This window comes from Orbicella franksi, chromosome 11, assembly GCF_964199315.1.
Source record: "Orbicella franksi chromosome 11, jaOrbFran1.1, whole genome shotgun sequence".
Lineage (NCBI taxonomy): Eukaryota > Metazoa > Cnidaria > Anthozoa > Scleractinia > Merulinidae > Orbicella > Orbicella franksi.
This window is the reverse complement of record NC_138155.1, coordinates 8,593,082-8,612,243: the sequence shown is the minus strand read 5'-3', so window position 1 is coordinate 8,612,243 and position 19,162 is coordinate 8,593,082. Positions and strand designations below refer to the sequence as shown.

The following is a 19,162-nucleotide window of genomic DNA, read 5'->3' as shown; positions in this document are numbered from 1 at the left end:
GCATTAATCAATCCTTCCTTGGCTTCCCGAATCACCGTTTACTGTTCATACATGTATGTGTGCCGAGAGTTGTCCAAAAGAGTGCTTCTAGCTACAAACCTTTCAAGAGGAGTCTACATGGTTAAACCGGCTTCGAGGAAAACAATGGTCAGTAATACAAAGAACATCGAAGCATGTGACGGTCACGCTCGACATAGATGAGGAACGCATAAATCTACTTTATATACAAACCTACAGTTGGAAGGAAATGCTGGCAGTTTTAATGCTACCTAGGTTTCGAAGATCGCCACAAAGGACCAAAACTTTAATCTTGAAGCCAGGTAAGAAATTTACGGGAATTTATCGGAGCAATTTACGAAGGCGAGTGTGTTAGTTACTCACCGCAATATTTTCAAAATTTCCTGAACTTTAAGCGGTCGTTAGTTTTGAAAACCTGGTGGGCAGACAAATTTTATTGTTTTGAATTAAGGGACATTTATACTTTCTATTCATGTAGTTCAGCAGTTTCAAACAGGTGCCACATTTTTAAAACGTGCCTTCAAAGTAGAGCTATTTTCGCGTTTGGTTCAAAACTCGATTTAACGGCTAGAAAATCTTCTTTTAACCGTTGAAGGAACTACATTGAATTATAATTGCAACATGGCTAAACAAACTGCTATGATATATCTATAGCTGAAAAAAAGGAATTGGGACTTTTGAGCGAATATTATTTTTTTTTTAGAGCGCCGGCAATGTGTGCTATTTTTCCAGTTTCGGCGGGCATTAAACTTGGGTCGAGCGGACTGAACTTCAATCAATCCTAGAAAACTTCAATTGGAATTTTTAATGAAACAAAACTCATTTTAGTGATTGACTAGGTAAGGGCTTCGAAATTCCAGCTTATGAGAAAAATCGAATTTTCGAAGTAAAATCAGTGGTCGGTTCTTACGGAGACAGCCTCAATACATACAGTGGGGGCATTACTTTTTCATTCCATTTTGCAAACTGGAAAAGTAGTGGAAGAGTTATTAGAGTTCAATTATAAATACTAACATTAGCATAAAACGGACAAATTTATCGACTCGTGGGTGTTCTGATCTATGAACTGTTTTCCTATCTGTCATGCAGCAGGAAAGGAATGCCTCTGTTATATATGGGAGGAGACTTTTTTCAAGGGGGGTAGCCTTAATATCATCATTATGTGAGGGGGGGTTGAAATTAATTTTTGCTTAATGAGAGGGGGGGGGAATGACTAAGTTTTGGGGCATATTTCACCCATTTCCCAACCCCCCCCCCCTTTCCAGGTAATTATTTAATTAGGTGATATGTGGTGCTAACAAGCCGAGAACCATATGAAATATATATAAGATCGCATTTACTATGAGTATTCACCTTTGTGAATGAGTTTCTCACGTAATTTACGCGAAATAGACAAGATTCGAGTTTAACACTAGTACTGCTGAATAAAAAGACTCAAGAGGGAATGTCCACTAACGAAGAGCCAGTCGTCGCACATGAAAAACAAAAAAACAAAAACAAAAACAAAAAAAAACAAAGTTTTCATATTCCTCTCAGAGATAGCGTATGGTAAGCCTAGAAACGTGCCGGGATTTTTTTCTTTAATTATTTTTCTAAACCCGCAAAAACAAAATCCCAAATTCGTTACGGTCCCAGGTCTGGTCAAAAACACGCAAAATTTAGTGACTAATACCTTATCATAAACTTCACTCTGTTTAATCGGCATCACAACAACACTCCAGTTTGAGCCTGGAAACGTATTGTTCAGGGGTTTACAAGTCTTCTAAGGCTGAGTATACTTCTGTGGATTAATTATCAAGGTCACGACGAGCCGCCTAAAATCACTAAAATTCGCTTCCTCAAAATTCTTAATTATGCACACATTTTCAATCGGCAAATTCGCTACCCTGTAAGACACTGTAACACCTAAAATTCTAACATTTCGAAAGAAGAAATTTCACTGTTAAACCTGGTATAAAAATGATTTTCGGGCTTTTCATCAGCGCTGAGTACTAACGCTCTCAAAATCGTGATAATCACAACACTACCCTTACCAAACCTAACACTATTTTAAATGTATTTAAATACTATTTTTAAAAACTGTTTTAAACCTATTTTATGAAATAGATTAAAAACAGGGCGAAAAGTGTATTTTTAACGTAGTTTTCGACTGCTTTTAATGGTGTTTAAACCTGTTTAAAACACTATTGAAACAAAGTTTGAAATGTATTTTGAAAAGCTTTTAAAAATATAGTTAAAATTCCAAAACTCGAAATCCTTTGCTAAGTTAAAAAATATAATTAAAATAGTCTGTAACTACTTTAAAAATCTCTCGAGGAACACAGCAATCGGAATAAAAACAGGGCACAAATCGTTTTAAAAACAGCTTTTAATCTGCAAGACTATTTTTAAACTAGTTTAAATGACAATTTTAAAAGTATTTTGTACAAAATAGGTGCAAAATTATATTTTTAACATATTTTTCGACTGATTTTAAAGGTGTTAAAACCTGTTTAAAACACTATTGAAATCCACTGTCTCAAAACATATTTCAATAGTACTTTAAACAGTTTAAAAATTAAAGTGGATCATTTATGAAAAAAAATATGTCAAATACAATATAAATATATGAAAATAGCTTTAAAATAGTCTAGAAATGGCATACAGTAATATAGTATAAAACAGCATAAAAATAGCACAAAATAGTATAAAAACAGTATGAAAATACTGTAAAAATAGTATAAAAATAGTATTAAAATAGTTCAAAAATAGTGTCAAAACAGCATAACAATAGTGCCAAAAAAATCTTAAACTTACATGTAACTTTGCTGTAGCTGTGAACAACACATGACATACTAGAAGTAAGTGTAGGGCAAACTCAAGCTTGATGGGGGTGCTTGGCTCTACTTCTTTCTTTACTTGTATAATCAATGTATGTAGCTCTACACTTACTGACACGTATCTGTATATGAAAAGCTGTAATAACAGTTGAGCCTGCGATAATATTTTTTTTGTCTACTGTACATGACTTGTATAAAAGGCTAAAAGTTACTACAGTTTTAAAAACCAAAACATTTTTGAGTGTACGGCCATCACCAGTGGTACATATTTTCTTTGTTAAGAAGAATTGCAAACAATGTAAAGGAGTCAAAGGAACATGCATGTATCAATACCAATTGAGAACTTGAGGCTAAGGGTCCATTACTTAGTATAAAACATCTTCTATATCACTCATTTTAAGACTAAATACAGGTTATTTACTTGTACTGGTATGCTATGTCTGCAGGGCTGTCATTAAGGGTTGTAAGCCGTAACACCTGTTATGGCTGAGTATGCTTGATTTTCCCTTGATGCTACAGGTGAAATTCCCTGTTGTTTAGAGAAGTCACCCACAAAGTAACAAATTTGCTATGGGTGTGGAGAATAAGGCTACAGGTGACTAAAAAATTAATGACAACCCTGGTCTGTACATGGGAACTATATACATTGTAAACGTACATGCAGTACATGCATCAATCACTTCTAATCAAGGGAACCCTTAGGCCAATTTAGAGGGTACAACTCATTATGTGTGGCTTTTGTAAATTTAGTAGGTGATGATCATGTTGTGCAAAGGTTTTGTTCATCTTTTATCACTGAGCAATGTCTGAGGCTGCAACTAAATCCTGCATCATTTATGTGGTCCATGTTACAGTTGCAAGCAAGTTGTGGGTTTGATTTTGAGTCATGGACTTGTTTTATGTACATGTACAAGTGCATGTAGCAATTAAAGCTGTACCATCTTATTGGGCCTACAGATATTGACTATGAGTAGTCCCGGCCTCTTTCGCTTAGTCTATTGTGTGTGATGCAAATGAAAACAGCGAGAAAAATATGTTGATTTTCTTTTGTGTCACGCATGATACATAGACTAAGGGCCTCTTCGTATGAGCGAGGTAACTGCCCAAGTGCTGTGTTGCAAAAGTGAAGCTATTTTGCCTAAAAAGTTTCGTCCTGGTTACCCGGGCTGGAGCGTTCATATGGGGAAATTTTCATCCTGGTCACTGAGATCTTGGACGCAAAAACTGAGATCTCAGTAACTGGGCCAGCCTGGCTTCTCATACATATATGAACACATCAAAATTTTTATGAAGGAAAGAGTGGCCAGGTGAGATCTCAGAAAATGAGCCAGGCTGGTTGACTGGGCTCATATGAAGAGGCCCTAAGCCAAAGAGGGAATACTCGTAGTCTTAGCAAGCAGGGCAGGGAAAAACCCACATCCCATTGCCTGGGGCAAGTAAATTTTGCTCTTGGGCAAGTGAAAATGGAAGTTTGGAGGTCTGGTCAGGTGGGCAAGTAAAATTAGCCTCAGTACATATAATCTTGTGAATGATAATTTCTAATCAAAGCCTATTTCAAAACTTAAGACTGCAAGATGAGCAAAACAGTGAGTTGAAAGCATGGATTAATTTAAAATCCAAGCATAATTTGTATCTGACACAACAATATTGTCACTGTTGGTAGTTTCTTTCACCTAGTTTCATAGTGCCAGTAAACTCATTTTGTTATAGTCTATCACTGAATATAGACAGCAACTAGTAACTGATGTAGTTGATAAGGCATGAACCCTACATGCCCATTGGGCGTTAGTAATATTTTAGTGGAGCCAACTGAAAACTAAAATATACTGGCCCACCGGGCAGCTAGATTTCATTTTTTTTTTTCCGGCCCTGGCAAGATGAAGCTTAAAAAACCAAAACCACTTGCAGTAAGTTATAGAGAACCCAAGCTGTCACAAGTCAAGGTCATGTGCAATTTGAGGTAAAGTTTTACAAAGACCACAGTATTCAATCATGAAAGAATTAATTAATGCATACCATGTTCCCCTTGAAATAAACTTTGTAGCCGCAGTGTATGTAATATATGATCGATACTATTATTATTTACAAGTTAACAAAAATTATCCCATCAAGTTGTAAGGTTCATTCATTTCCAACAAGAAACAACTGTACTTTCACTGATGTGGCATGACTGTAGAAGTTACATATAGCTTCCTTTCTAACCCTAAATTTAGTTATTTCCTCCTTTAAAAATTTACCAACGATTGCAGAATTGCAGCAATAACTTTGTAACCAGAAGGCAGTTGAAAGACCCCTATCAAACTCACAGAGACTTTGGCCCTAACAGGGCAGCACCACTCTCCATCTCCTGTTTCTCAAAGCTGAAAATAAAAACAAAATTATTTACTGCATTGTTTAGTTATTGCAGGGTTTAATATTTTAGCCTCCATGTATGTTTTGTTATCATGTTAAGTCTATAAAGTTGCCTTTCCACTTGAAGAAAAACAAACTGTTTGATTCAACTTCCACAGCTCGCACTTTAATTTCCCTACGAAGAGATCGATCAGTTTATGCCATGTCAAGATAGTAAAATGATCACAATGGATGAGTAATTTACGGCTGCACAAAAATGGCATACACAGTTGCAAACATATAACTGCCATATAACCGATCATACATGTATATAGAACAGTACCTAATTATGTAGACTGGACGAAGAACAATTCAAAATTCAGATCTATGTTTCACAGGCAATCATCTAATTCGATAAAACAGCTGATGTGGTTACAGATATGTTACATGTATTTACATGTGCATGCATCTTTTCGAATGAAAGACACACCAAGACAGAAGATGGTCGGCTTACCTCCATTTCCTTGAGACATTACCAAGTTGAAGTCTATCAGAAAGATAAATCATGGTCGCTGCACCCACGAGTCATATGATTCGGTTCGGTCCCTTAACTTTTCGTCCAGTAAAAGGTAAAAAAACAAACAAATGAACTGTTGCACTAGTTTTAAACGACTGGAACGAAACCTCCGTTTTACACAGCAATTTTGAAATGGAAACAAGTCACGTGGTCATTCACATGATGTTTCATGCAATCACAGCTGACCAAAATGCTCGCATCAGAGTATTGCACCGGCGGGTCAGCGGAAAATCGACCGGAAAATCTGTTTGCGCCAAAAGTTACGACCGCCAAAACGAAGCAAGAGGATCGCATTGATCGCCACATTGGATATAGTTCTTAGCCCAGGATTTTTAACGGTACGGTATCTGTTTATTTTATCTGCTTAAACTTCATTTTTTTGTTTACAACCCTCGTAACTTTTTCAAGCGTATTTTCAGGTATTTTACATTGAAACATACGCGGGTAATGCTTGGCGATTTCTTGTTTGGATGCGCCAAATGTTTATTCATAAAAGAAGCTTTCTCTTAGATGCATGGCTTTGCTCCAGACGTAACTAATCACGTACCAAATGGAACGTTCAATTAAACGAACTTTATCGAAATCAATCGAACTTAATCGAACGATTGGGTCTGAACACTCGAAGAACAAAATTGGGACATTCGAATGAATGGAATCGCACTTTGTTGTCGTGCAAGAATGTGTTGTACACATGTTCATGTATTGAGTAATTGCATGCTATAACACATGAAATCCAAGCTTGAATCAAGCCTGCCATGAACAGTCGAATCCTTGCATTTTGGTTGCGACTTTAGGTGTCACTCAACCTGTATTCGTCCTATTGTTTCTATCGTTAATTTTACTTTAATTATTTTCATTCTTCTATATTATGGATGTAGATTTCTTGGCAAAAATGATATTCACACAAAGAGGCTCTGGAAAATGGTTGAAGGGCCTAGTGATAGGGACTTCTCCCCATGCACATGTTAGTTTTGACCTTCAGTGGGGGATAGACAAGCATTCAGTGTAGTTCAAATTCAACAAATTTTTGATTAGATGAATGCACTATATTTATGTGGCAGGTTGATATATTTCCAAAAAATATGGCTAAGCACAACCAAGGTTCAGGAAGAAGAAATTACCTGGCAAGAAGAAGAAAAAATAATGAAAGACAAGAGGACAAAGTAATAAGAGAAGGATGAAAACACAGAAAACTACATGTAGCTGAAGTATTTCATTCTTTGCAAGAAACTGAAGCAGATGAAACAATTAAGTTGGGAAAGATTTGCAGAACCAGTGTGATTTACCACCAAGGCATTTTTATGTGGTCCAGTGAGGGTTCTTTATTCGCTTTTGCTTGTAACATTTTCAAGAAACAGAGTAAATTTAACCAGTTACAGAATAGCCCACTAGGACATGAATGAATGGGTAAGTGGATAATGCAGTTTATTCATGTACATAATTAATAATGAAATGTTCCAAGTCTTGGTTCGGTAGTTGTTGTTTGCGAGATCTTGAAGCTTGTGCTCTAGTTTGCAAGATGGCATCCAAGCAAATGCGCAAAGGCCTCTAGGTGTTCTGAAATGTTATTGTTGACAACTGAAAAATAAAACTTTTTGTCATTCAATGCATTTTGTCTTCCTTTTCATTGGCTGAGAGCCCACCAAGTGACATGTAAATAACTGCCTACAAGTAATGATCTGCTCATGCATAGTGCCGTGTAAATGTGTTTGCTGCAAATAATATTGAATTTTCCTCTCATGCGTAATTGAAACCAAGCTCTCAGGTGAAATAATTTAAATGGCAGATCGCTTCGCTGAGCTGTCAGAGAGTGATTTAAATGTGAAACCAAACTGGGTGGTCACAGATCAATTATTTGGCTCAGCCTTCAGCTTCGGGAAATAATTGATCTGCTTGCCACTGACGAATCATGATATTTTGCTCAACCTCATCCAATAATAATTATTATTCACAGTTATTGTGGAACCGGCGCTTTTTGCCAGCTTGCTGTGATGTTAGTAGTGAATGCCTCTTGTTAACAGATCAGAGCACAGACTCTCATAATATTAGCCTGGTCACAGCATCTGTCATTGAAACCAACCACTAAATTCAACATAAGTCTGCTCATAACAGACTGGAACAACAACTTTTATCATTTAGACAAAAAAAAAAAATGGATTTCCTACATTGTTAACAATAATGACTGAACTGTTGTACACAAATATTAGTTCAAACCACTTTTGACTTCAAAATTAAATGACTGTCAAATCTGGAAAACTGTAACTGCTCATATGGGAAACAGGAAAAAAGAATTGTTTGAAAGAACAAAAAAAAAAAAAAAGGAATTAATTTGGTTGTGAGATCTTGATTTTGGTGTACTTTGTGAGTGACAGCACTTTTGCAAGATCTTGAAGCATGTATACCATGATGAGGGACCACAATAAATAACTGGCTGATTACTACAAGCAATTTTCTTTTTCATATTCAGTGGTTGTCATTTCTTGTGATTTGTTTTGAGATCTTTCACGTGCACACTGTGAGTGGGACACTTTCTGCCAAAATTACATGTATGTAAATTATGTAATCTTGAAGCACGTACATGATGACTGACCACAATCAATAATTTGCTAATTACTGCAAGCTAGTTACATGTACCTTGAAATTTTCTTTTTAATATTGAGTAGATGTGATTTTTTTGTGATTTGATTGTGAGATCTTAATTCTGGTCTACTTTGTGAGTGATGGCATGTTTTGCCATTAGGAGTAGCCCCAATCAGTAATAAGTAATGTCAACCAATTACTTGGATCAATTTTCCTTGAGTTATTAGTTGCTGCTTTCAGAGATTTGATTGCTCCTGGTAAATTTTTAAAGTGATGACACTTTTGATAGAACTTATATATTGTGCATGTACATGCGGCCTAGCACATGCTCTCAACCTGAACCTCACTTGTGAACAAACATGGCATCTGTGACCATGTCCTTTTAGAGAAGACTGGGATTTACTTTAATGCCTATCGAAAAACTCCTCTGGGAAGTCCTGGAGTTGTTCAGTCTTTGCCTGCCATTTTGGTTATAAACAGTGCTTGATACTTCGAAAAAAAAGAAAGACAGGAATACATGTACATGCAGGGCGGCAAGAGAGTGCTGTTTTGCGAAAAGGTTTGTTTGTCCACAGATTCATGTTTTTGGCTTGGCTAAATTTTTGATTGATTTTGATATTGAGAGAGTCTTAAAAGCTTACACACTAAAGCAGTTTTCAAAAAGGGGATGCAAATTATGTTGATTGAATTATAAATTTCCATTGGGCTAGATTTATAAATAGTGCAAAAATAGTGTATTTAAAATCTGTTTTTAAGATAGACATTATTGTCATTATTTAAAACTACTATTTAAATAGTATACTCGCCTGATTAAAACTTAAGATATGTTTAAAACAGACTGTTTTGGTTGTATTTTAAAGCTTATAATATGAATTGCTATCTCAAATAGGTTTTAAACTTCCTATTTAAAACATATTTTATGTTCTTGGCATGTCAACTACATTTTAAATATCCTATTTAAAGACTATTTTAAGACTGAAAATTTGTAAAATACTTTTTAAACCTACGGCCATTGCCAACATAACTTTCAAAACAGGGTTTAACTAGAATTTTTAAACTGTTTGAACGACATTTTTGTGGCCGTAGTATTAAAATAGATTTTAAATCCCCTATTTAAACCCTGTTTTGAGCTCAAACTACGTTAAAAACAGAGTGAAAATCATTCCAATATCATGAAGTAGGTTTTAACTATACTTGAAATACATTACAAACAAGAAGCAAAATTTTGAATTTTGTACAAAATAGCACAAAAATACCCCATAGTGACTTCAAAATACTGTTTAAATCGTCAAAATACGTTCAAAACAGTTTAAAATCAGTTTAAAAATACAGCTGTTTTGGTAAGGGTAACCTGCTAGAAACGAAAACAATAGGCAAGTGCCTGTGACCAGATAATCAAAAGGAATGTGAAAATGTCTCTTTGCCTTTGATATTCTCGGTATGTGGACTTAAACTATGGCAGAAAAGTCGTGTTGAGCTCACCTTCTGTAAAATATGACATTCAAATAATACGTACTGGTGTATTCAGAATCCTACATGATAACCATTGGGACGCGTGGAGTTCGGCAAATTCCGCAAAGTACATCATCTTCCTATTGACATTCAACTGACTCCGATATAATCTATCACATTCCAATTCCTTGTTCTTAAAAAGCAATCCATAAAAGTGGTGAGGCCTTCCAGCTTCAGTGCCTTGCTTGCTTAAGCGAAATACTTATGTGCTGTTCTCCTAGCTCATGATGCATGCTGAAATGTAAATTTGGAAATTTGGAAATGTAAATTTGGCGTCCTGTCGACCTAATTTATCTGTCACGCAATGGTCACTTGATAGGATTTTGTCACGCGTTGCCAAAAATGGATAAAAGAATAATGAATAGAAAGATTTAATAAGACTTTCAAAGCAAACAATTTTTATTTTAAAGATTAAAGGATCCAAACGAGACCCGTGAAATATCGCGCAGAAATTTTCCTGGCGGAGAAACTGCGTTTTTATTTTTTTTATTTTTTTTTTTATTTTTAGCTCGGGAGGCGGGGGGGGGGGGGATGAGTTGGGAATACTCCTATATATGGGCTATCAGAGATATGTGCCGCCCAAAAGAGTATGGTTGTTGAGCTGTTTGTCTCTGAAAAAGGTGTTTGGACCATATTGACCTGAAATAGGGTGGATTTTTCCCTCAGGCTTTGGCTTTGAGTATTCTGTTTACCAGGAACCGATTATTTCCGCATTAACATTGGCAAATTTGTTGTCCTTCTCAAATGTTTTCACAGATGAGGCCTTTTTCTTGTTTGCTGGTTTTCCGTTTACTAATTTTATAGGTCTGAAAATTGGGTATCGACTTTTACTTCCTGGGGACTTGGGTGGGGGGATTTTGGAGTTGTGTGACGTCTCAGTCTAACTATTTCATGTGATAGTTCAATGCCGAATGATGTATCGTATACTGTCATGATATGTTCCCATTTTGTTATATAACCACAATATTTATAACTATTTATGAAATTTTTGGCAAGTTTATTACCGTAAGCGGAAAAAGAGCCTCGGCACTTTTAGGCGAAAGTTGAACTTGCTTACAGGTATGCGTTGAAAGGGCAAATGGACCTCACGTTTACTTGCTAGTACAAGCTAGCTGCAGTCCGTGTAACGAATGACGTGCGATCAATTTGTGTTGGCTGCCGATGGGTGGAAAACTTCCGCGGACTTGCCTGTAAATATTGATTTCGACTAAAGGGAATGCAGGCTATCGCAAATCCTTACGTCTACTAGCGACTCCGTTTGACCAACACTTCGGGTCTTGAGAAAAAATAATCAAAGAGTTTCACGATGGAACTGATTTCACTGCCAGAATCGATGAAGATTGTAGCGTATTCACAGCCAGCTTAAATTGTCCAAAACAATTGAGGGGGTCCTGAATCTGCTTCCACCATTTTTTTACACTTACCAAAAACGTAAAACTTGACATGGTGATTAGAATTCGATTAAAAAAGGTTACAGGAGCCGGTCTTGAGTTACAAACCCATTAAAAAATGTACAATTAAGAGTGCTTCAAATGGGTTATTCGTTTGCATCACGAAAATGGCCACCACTTGCTCACCAGTGTTTGGGCATTTGTTTGATACAATTATTGTAGTATCGATGGGAGGCGGGTGCGGTCCGGATTTGAGCCCTGGCCGGAGACATTGTGCTGTGTTCTTGGGCAAGCCACTTTACTCTCACAGTGCCCCTCTCCACCCGGATGTATAAATGGTTACCGGCAAACTTAATGCTGGGGGTAACCCTGCGATGGCCTGGCATCCATCCAGAGGGGAGTAGAAATACCCTTAGTCGCCTCTTGCTACAGAAACCGGGATAAGCTCCGGCCTCAAGCCACTAGGTTCGTATTCAGTGTTGCGGGACAGATTTTAGAGCTCTGGGAGGACTTCAACAACTCTTTAATCACTGTGGTTTGGCTGGCTTCAGATCACTAAGTGCAGCTTACAAATAAAAAGACGCTATAATAAAGCGCGTTCCTGGTCTACAATGTTCTGTGATTGGTTAAGATGAACCATGGGTCTTCTTGTGATTGGGTAACCTCAGCTGTTTTGGAATTCTAACCGAACCTAGTAAAGGCGGTGTTCTTTAATCTGCCTGAACCATGTTCCTGGTTTAGCTAAGAAACGCCTATATAACTTCCAAACTGAACGGTTCACTTAAAAGGTTGGCAAAGGTGAACTTGATTTTCGGTTTCCTATTAAAAACTAATCTTGATCCATCAAAGGAGAAATTCTTAAAAATGCCGCAAAGCGTTACATACGATACGAAAACAAATCATGCCACTGTGGATTATCTCTTTATAGAAAAAAATATTCTTAAAAAGCTAAAAGATTAAATTCACGCTGTGAAATGTCTCCGTATTGTAAATATTTTTTCTAATAACGAAATGACTTAAAAAGAGAAATGTTTGTTGGTTCTTGCACAGTAAATACGTGACAATTTTATTAGTTTTATCACTTCTCGCGAGGCGCGTGACCCAAAGCATGTTATCGATAGCTTGCTTTACACAGCTAGTTACAAAAATAAGGTTATTTACTGAGGGAGATGTGTGCATGGCGAGTATTTGTAGCCGTATGGATTAAATTACATCAGTCTTTTTTACTGTTTGAAATCATTGTATGAAATAATTTTTTATTTTTTATTTTTTATTTTTTTTTTGTAGAACTACGGCGCTGAAACATAAGACCACAAAATAACGTAAAAAGGATGACTGGAAATGTAAAGAAACAATTTGTAGCAAAAAGTGTGAAATGCATTGAAAAATTCACGATTGTAGTGGAAAGTGAACTTGTTTTACACTTTGGGGACCGTTCATTTTTTATGAGGGAGGGGGAGCTGGTGGGATTTGGGAAGCACCATTTAAAAATCGCATGACCCCCCCCCCCTTAGCTTACCAATTTTTTCACATGCCCCCCCCCCCTTATAGCTGTCATTTTTGGGGATATCCCCCCCCCAAAAAAAAAAATATTGAACAAACAATATTTAGATTTCAACTTTTTTAATATTTCTCTATTATCCCCCTACTTCACGTTTTGTGCTCACTGTGAGGACAATATTTACAATCCCTATACTACAGAGAGCTGTTGTTTGAAAAACAAATCAAAAGAAAGAGAAGTCAATTTCGGATCTCCTAGTTATGGCTCGCCCTGAGCGTGTGGCATTTGGCCTCTCATTGGCATCTCCCTCATCTGAATTGATGAATGCCCACAGTTTTAATGTAAAACAGATCAAATGTATAGAAGCTAAGTTGACGAAGGTCACGCAGGACATGGAAACACTAGAAAATAAGAGCAATTATAACAGCATATTCAAGGGCATACTCAAATAGCACGTCAACAAAAGGAGAAGTAAAAAAGAAAACCGCAGAAAGTCCAATCAAAGAAAGAGGAAGCGGACTGAAAACAACGTCCAACGAGTTTATGGAATCTGTGTTGGAAAACCGCTAGGAAATGATCTTCCACAATGTCTTGTGTGCCCTCCTAGAACGGCCGTCCCGGAAGAGTGTATTAAAGTTGAGGATGTTGCTACGTCGTTATTTAGAAGAGATGGGCCATACATCGCACAGCTCTTGGAAGGGAATTATTTCACCAATGCTGCAAGAAGCAGAATCACCACCAACCTTGAGCAGGAAGTCAGAGATTATGTTTACACCTTCATGTACCCTGAAGAGTACACTGACGGAAAGCATTGCTGCTTCTTGCACCATTGGTGAAAGAGACTCCCATAGCAGCACAAGCAGCGACGAAGAACTCGACGACAGCGAAGATGAAGATGAGTGCCAGTGAAAGTTGCATTCGAAAATAACCGTGTTAAATACTTCTTTTCAGTAGCTACAAATGCTTTTTGTCGCCAAACGTTTTTTTAAAGCAGAAGGAAAGTTTGTAATAAATTTGTATCCTGCCTTCTATGTTTATTCTATAGCAATATTTTTGATATTCAAACATTATGCCATTTTAAAGTTTTACTAAAATATTTCACGTGACCCCCCCTTTTTCCCTTATTTTTTTGGGATGGCCCCCCCTCGAAAGCCATTTTTTTTCGCATGGCTCCCCCCAAATCCCACCAGCCCCCCCCTACCTGATAAAAAATGAACGGTCCCTTGTCTACGAAATTTTCACCAAACAACGCCGTTTTAACCCTTAAATAAGTTCTTTGGCTGCCATGACGCTAAATAGGCCCACGTTTATTAAAAGAGCTATTTTATTTATTTATTTATTTTTTTTTTTACCAAAAAGTTAGATTTCCCGAAGATTAGGTACAAAATTGTGCATTACAATCTCGTTCCCAGAGCCTTCGTTTGTCAAAAGCAAATTCGTGTAGACCTAAAAGCACATATTGCAATAGAAACGAGCCTAAACAATGCATAAACACACTGCAAATTACAGAGGTGTGAAACTCTGCGAAGCGAAATGCAGATGACAGCGGAAACTATGCAGACGTATGATCAATAAAAATTTCCCATAGCACAGTCTAACGGCTCCACTCTACTTAAAATTCCTCCTTATTACACAACATGAAGTGCCCTTCATAAACACGAGTGAAGCGACAAAAAAGGTCGAGAGACTGAACAGAGAACGACAAATGTACAAATGTCACGAACCGAGGAAGTCGTGTAGGCTAGTTAACCCCATTTTATATTGTCATTGAAAGCCATGGAATCGGTATATCTAAGCTATGATCAGAAATCCACTGAGCAACAGGGAACAAAGAAATAATGACTGTCAATAACATATTTTTTGGTTAATTTTGAACAGCTTGAACACGCTCGGAAGAACATCCTAAATGTGAAAAAATCTGACTTCGTTAAGGAATAACGCCACAGTGTCTTTAAGCCCAACACTATTGCAATTAGATCTTTGAAGTGGAATATTCTCTGCCAAATATTGCTTGAGTGGACATATTAAGTGAATTTAATCAACTGGTGAGGTTCCTTAGAACACAAGTTCCCACTTAGCGACCATAGTTTCACGCGCCTTGCAGCCGCAAGATGGCAGGATTCGATGTCCCGATGTCGATGGACAGAAATCTTGAATTTTCTTTTAACTTCCCACATCGATTTTTTTTTCATTTTTTGACAATGTGGAGATAATTGCAAATAAAATCTGTTTTTGGGAAGAAACGTATGGGTCACTGAACGTCCAAGATCGTTAAATCCAGGCAAAGCTATAGCAATGACCATCTGCCTTATCATTGTTAATTCTATTACTTAGCGGGCGTGTGGGTTACACATTTTGAAATTGGGTCACACTTGGAAAAAAAGATGGTCACACTTGGACTTTGTTGTTTGAGCATCCTGTTCATGATATTTTGAAACCGCTATTCACCTGGAACTTGGCACAATACTCAAGAAAAATTCCCTGCTCAAAATGGCATGATGAATTTATATTAGGTTGGAGTAGTCAGGGTTTATTGAAAACAATTGCATATTAAAAACTAACAACAATAATTATAATAATAGATTATTATTTTGAGAGGAAGCCTCTAATCACCTAGAAGTGATTTTCAGGAGGGTCCTGTAAAAAAATAAAAGTCTAAAATATACATTTAATGTCTAACATACAGAAGTAATAAAAGCTAAAACCGTGAGACTAAAACTAAAGTTTAAAACTAGAACTAGGATTACAAATAGTTCTACTAACTGAGGTAAAAAGTGGTTAAGTAAAAACTGTTTCAAAATGACTAACACTAAGTTTTAGTCATTTTTATAAGAAAAAAACTATTGAGTTTGTCTGTGACTGGTCCCTCAGGCGATTTACGGTCGGCTCCCGATAACTCGAACCTTCAAGGAAAATTTAAAAAGGTTGGAGTTTTTGGGAGTTCAAGTTATCAGGGGTTGAGAACAAAGGACCGAAAAAAAAAAAAATCGTTGTTTACTGTATTTCTACTTTCGTGTTTCTATTCATACAGTGTTTATTTTAATCAAATTAACTATAGACGTAACGTGAAACAGAACAAAGCAAAGCAAAGCAAAGCAAAGCAAAGCAAAGCAACAGGAAATCGGTCCATTTACTGCGAACTTTGTGGGTTTCAAAAGGAATAACGTCGGGTTACTGCTACAGAGTACATGGACTTCATGCGACTAGTAGTTTCAATGTTTTGCCGGGACTACAGTACTGAATGTTTTGAACTGTCACATGTTGACCAACGTGGTTCAAGTTATTGAAGGTCAAATGATATAGGTATGTATACCTTGATTTTGTCTTTTTTGGCACCGTCTTAATTTTGCTTACAATGGCATTTGTCATTGCTGAACAGCCGCACTTTGCATTTTCCCATCGCGTTTCATTCACAATTCAAGTCACAAGTACTGTACGTATATGCATGACTCACTGGACTCATTTTGTAAAATTTGAATAGGACATCTTTCGTACATGTTACTGGTGAGCTTTCAGCATATCACAAAAAACAGTTAATAGTACTTTTAAATTTCTGCAGAATTACAAAAAAAAAAAAAAAAAAGACACGAGACGCGTGAAGGTTTTAAGAAAGTGAAATCTCTTTCGCTGCCCCTTGCCCGCTAGAGAACCAAAACAATTCGGTAACCTGTTTTTCGAAATTGGTGACAATGAAAAATGAGCACTTTAGGTGGCTCGAGACAGTTTCCAGCATTTTCCAAGACTTAGATTTTATTTTAACCATTCTTTCTCAGTTGTTGCCATAATCATGGTGTAAAAATATTGCTCAATCATTGGTGGACACTTTGTTATCATTTTCGTGACACAATAGGTTACCATAGAGAAATATTTAACGCCTAATGACTGGTCCCGAGGGGAACAGTGAATTTTGTTTCCCGATGATCTCAATGTTTCCCAGGGACGAAATTGAGGAAAACATTGAGATTTGAGGGAAACAAAATTCACCGTTCCCCAAGGGACCAGCCATTAAGTGATTTGTTATATAGCAAAACAAAACAAAAGCAAGTTTTGAAAAACGCGCTGAGATTCAAACATAAGGCCACCTTCAACTGCACCCTCTGATGACGCGCAACAGCCGTCAACATTTCGCTGGTAACAGCCTCGTATTAATTTAATAAGCAAATTACGTTTCGTTTTTGGTTATTACGTAATAAATGAGATCGGAGGGATTCTGCCAGACGAGATTACGTCACACCCAAGTCTCTATGATTTTCCCAAGGTCCGTTTTGACGGATTGCAATTTACAACGAGAGGGTTTCTGGATAGGGGTGATAAAATCCAGGCCCCAGTTGTTCGAAGGTTGGATAACACTATCCAGTGGATAGATGTTAACAAAACAAACCACCCTATCCACTGGATGGTAATTTATCCGGCGTTATTCACCTTTCGAACAACCCAGGCCAGGTTACCAAGTTAATATCACGGGTGACAACTTACGCATTAATTTTGGCGCCAAATTTCAGCGCCCTTGATTGATCATTTCGTATGTAAAATTATAAAATTACTATGGCAACGTTTGGCGCAAAATTTCTGTAGACAACAAACAACTCAAAAACCTATGATCGTAAGTGCAATTTGTCAAACATGATAGTTATTAAAAAGTAATCAAATAGTATATTTCAAAAGTACTTTAAGGCCTGGATCCAAGACTTTTACTTGTGAATATAATTAATCAGTTATATTTCTAAAGACACCGTCCCTCTTTTTGCATAAAGATTTTATGGGTTCAAAGGTGTTTTTTTCAAGAACATTCGACTTTTGATCATCTATATCTTCTATCCTTGGAATCAAGGAAATTTAAAAATCATCATTTGAAAACGTAGCAAGATAGATCATTTAAATTTGCATCGAAAATGCACATTTATTGAACACTACAATTAAAATTCGCCACCAATTGGCCGATTTATTAAATTTTAACAAAATGATCACGGGACACTTGAGAACGCCAGGTTTAATAATCAGGGAAAATTCTAGCTTGATGAAACAAATATAGCGAGAGATATGGCTGCCTAATCATACATCTACTTTTCATTCCTGATCCAGGCCTTGAACTGCTTGAGTCGTAAAATTAAGCAATAATTTTACTTGCGTTGTGTCAAAATTCAAATAATTTCCCTCGTTTTTTTTTTATTTATATGGAATTTTTCGTTTGATTACCCATATAAAATTTCGGAGATTTTTCAGCAATGAGTCAAAGTTCTAGCCCATTTCTCAGGTATCAGCTAAGACCGGTTGACATAGAAGGCCTCAGAGCTTAGCTATATGTTAAAAAAAAAAAAAAAACCGCGCTCTTTCTCAGCTGAAAGTTAAAATAAGGGAGCAAGGATAGGTTTGTAACAAATAGAAAGGTTCATTTTGGGCCACTTGTTATCTTTGCTTTTCTTTCCAATTCGCTGTCTTCCTCTTCCTTGAGATAATGGCTTTGACGATGATAAATTTCTGTTTACATTCGTTAGCTTTGCTATAACTGCTAAGGGAGAAACTGAATTCAACACACAGGTTTACATGAGAAACATGTGGTGTATGTCCGTCCCTAATTTTTCTTCTCCTCGCCAATGATTTTTTTTGGCCCAATTGTCTGAAGTCTTCTTTTATTCTAACGGATCGATACACAATTTTATGGCTTTCGTCAAGAAGGTTAATCCATTTAAACACACGAAAAACAATCAGGCTTGAACGGGATCATGTTGAAACATATTTTTTCCTGCTTCATTTTCACAGCTGCTTGAGTTGTGAATAAAACTGCGATGATTATGGAGGCTAATCCATTTAAACACATGGAAAAAAACAAAACAAAACAAAACAAAACAAAAAAACAAAACAAAACAAAACAAAACAAAACAAAACAAAACAAAGCAAAACAAAACAAAGCAAAACAAAGCAAAGCAAAACAAAACAAAACAAAACAACAACAACGAAAAAATCAGGCTTGAATTCGAACGGGATCCCGTTGAGCATATTTCTTTCCGGCTTTTATTTTCACAGCCGCTTGAGTTGTGAATAAAACTGCGATGATTATGGATGTCTCTACATCTTTCTACGCAGTTCAAATATACGATATTTCGTATATCACTGGAACTACTCCTGACCATGCCATTTCGGTCTTCAATGTCTCTTGAGATCACAAGAAAATTTTCGAGATGTTTTCTGGCCTTCTCATATTCACTCACCCATATTCCCATTGTTCAAAACCTTGGTAAAATAAATCTTGTCTTTTTTGTTCTAAAATGTGTTTCTGGATGACAGGTTATTTTTCAAGAAACTCTAGTCTTCCCGGTGGAAACATTTCCAGCACACATTAAGACTACTCATAGGTTAACCAAACGACAAAACAACACGGAAGAAAGCTCACTTGGAGAGTCCCTCCTCAAAACAATACACACAGTAAACAAAC

General features: G+C 36.7%; 1 protein-coding gene and 1 long non-coding RNA gene across 2 annotated transcripts in view; one reads left to right on the top strand and one right to left on the bottom strand.

The window, feature by feature from the left end:
• LOC145502054 (proprotein convertase subtilisin/kexin type 4-like) overlaps positions 1 to 19,162 on the bottom strand; it is a 297,387-nt gene that overhangs the window by 61,963 nt on the left and 216,262 nt on the right. The window lies entirely within an intron of this gene.
• LOC145502665 (uncharacterized) lies at positions 5,987 to 7,345 on the top strand. Its single transcript, XR_014051376.1, has 2 exons — positions 5,987 to 6,083; positions 6,807 to 7,345. It is a non-coding gene; the product is annotated as an uncharacterized LOC145502665 (long non-coding RNA).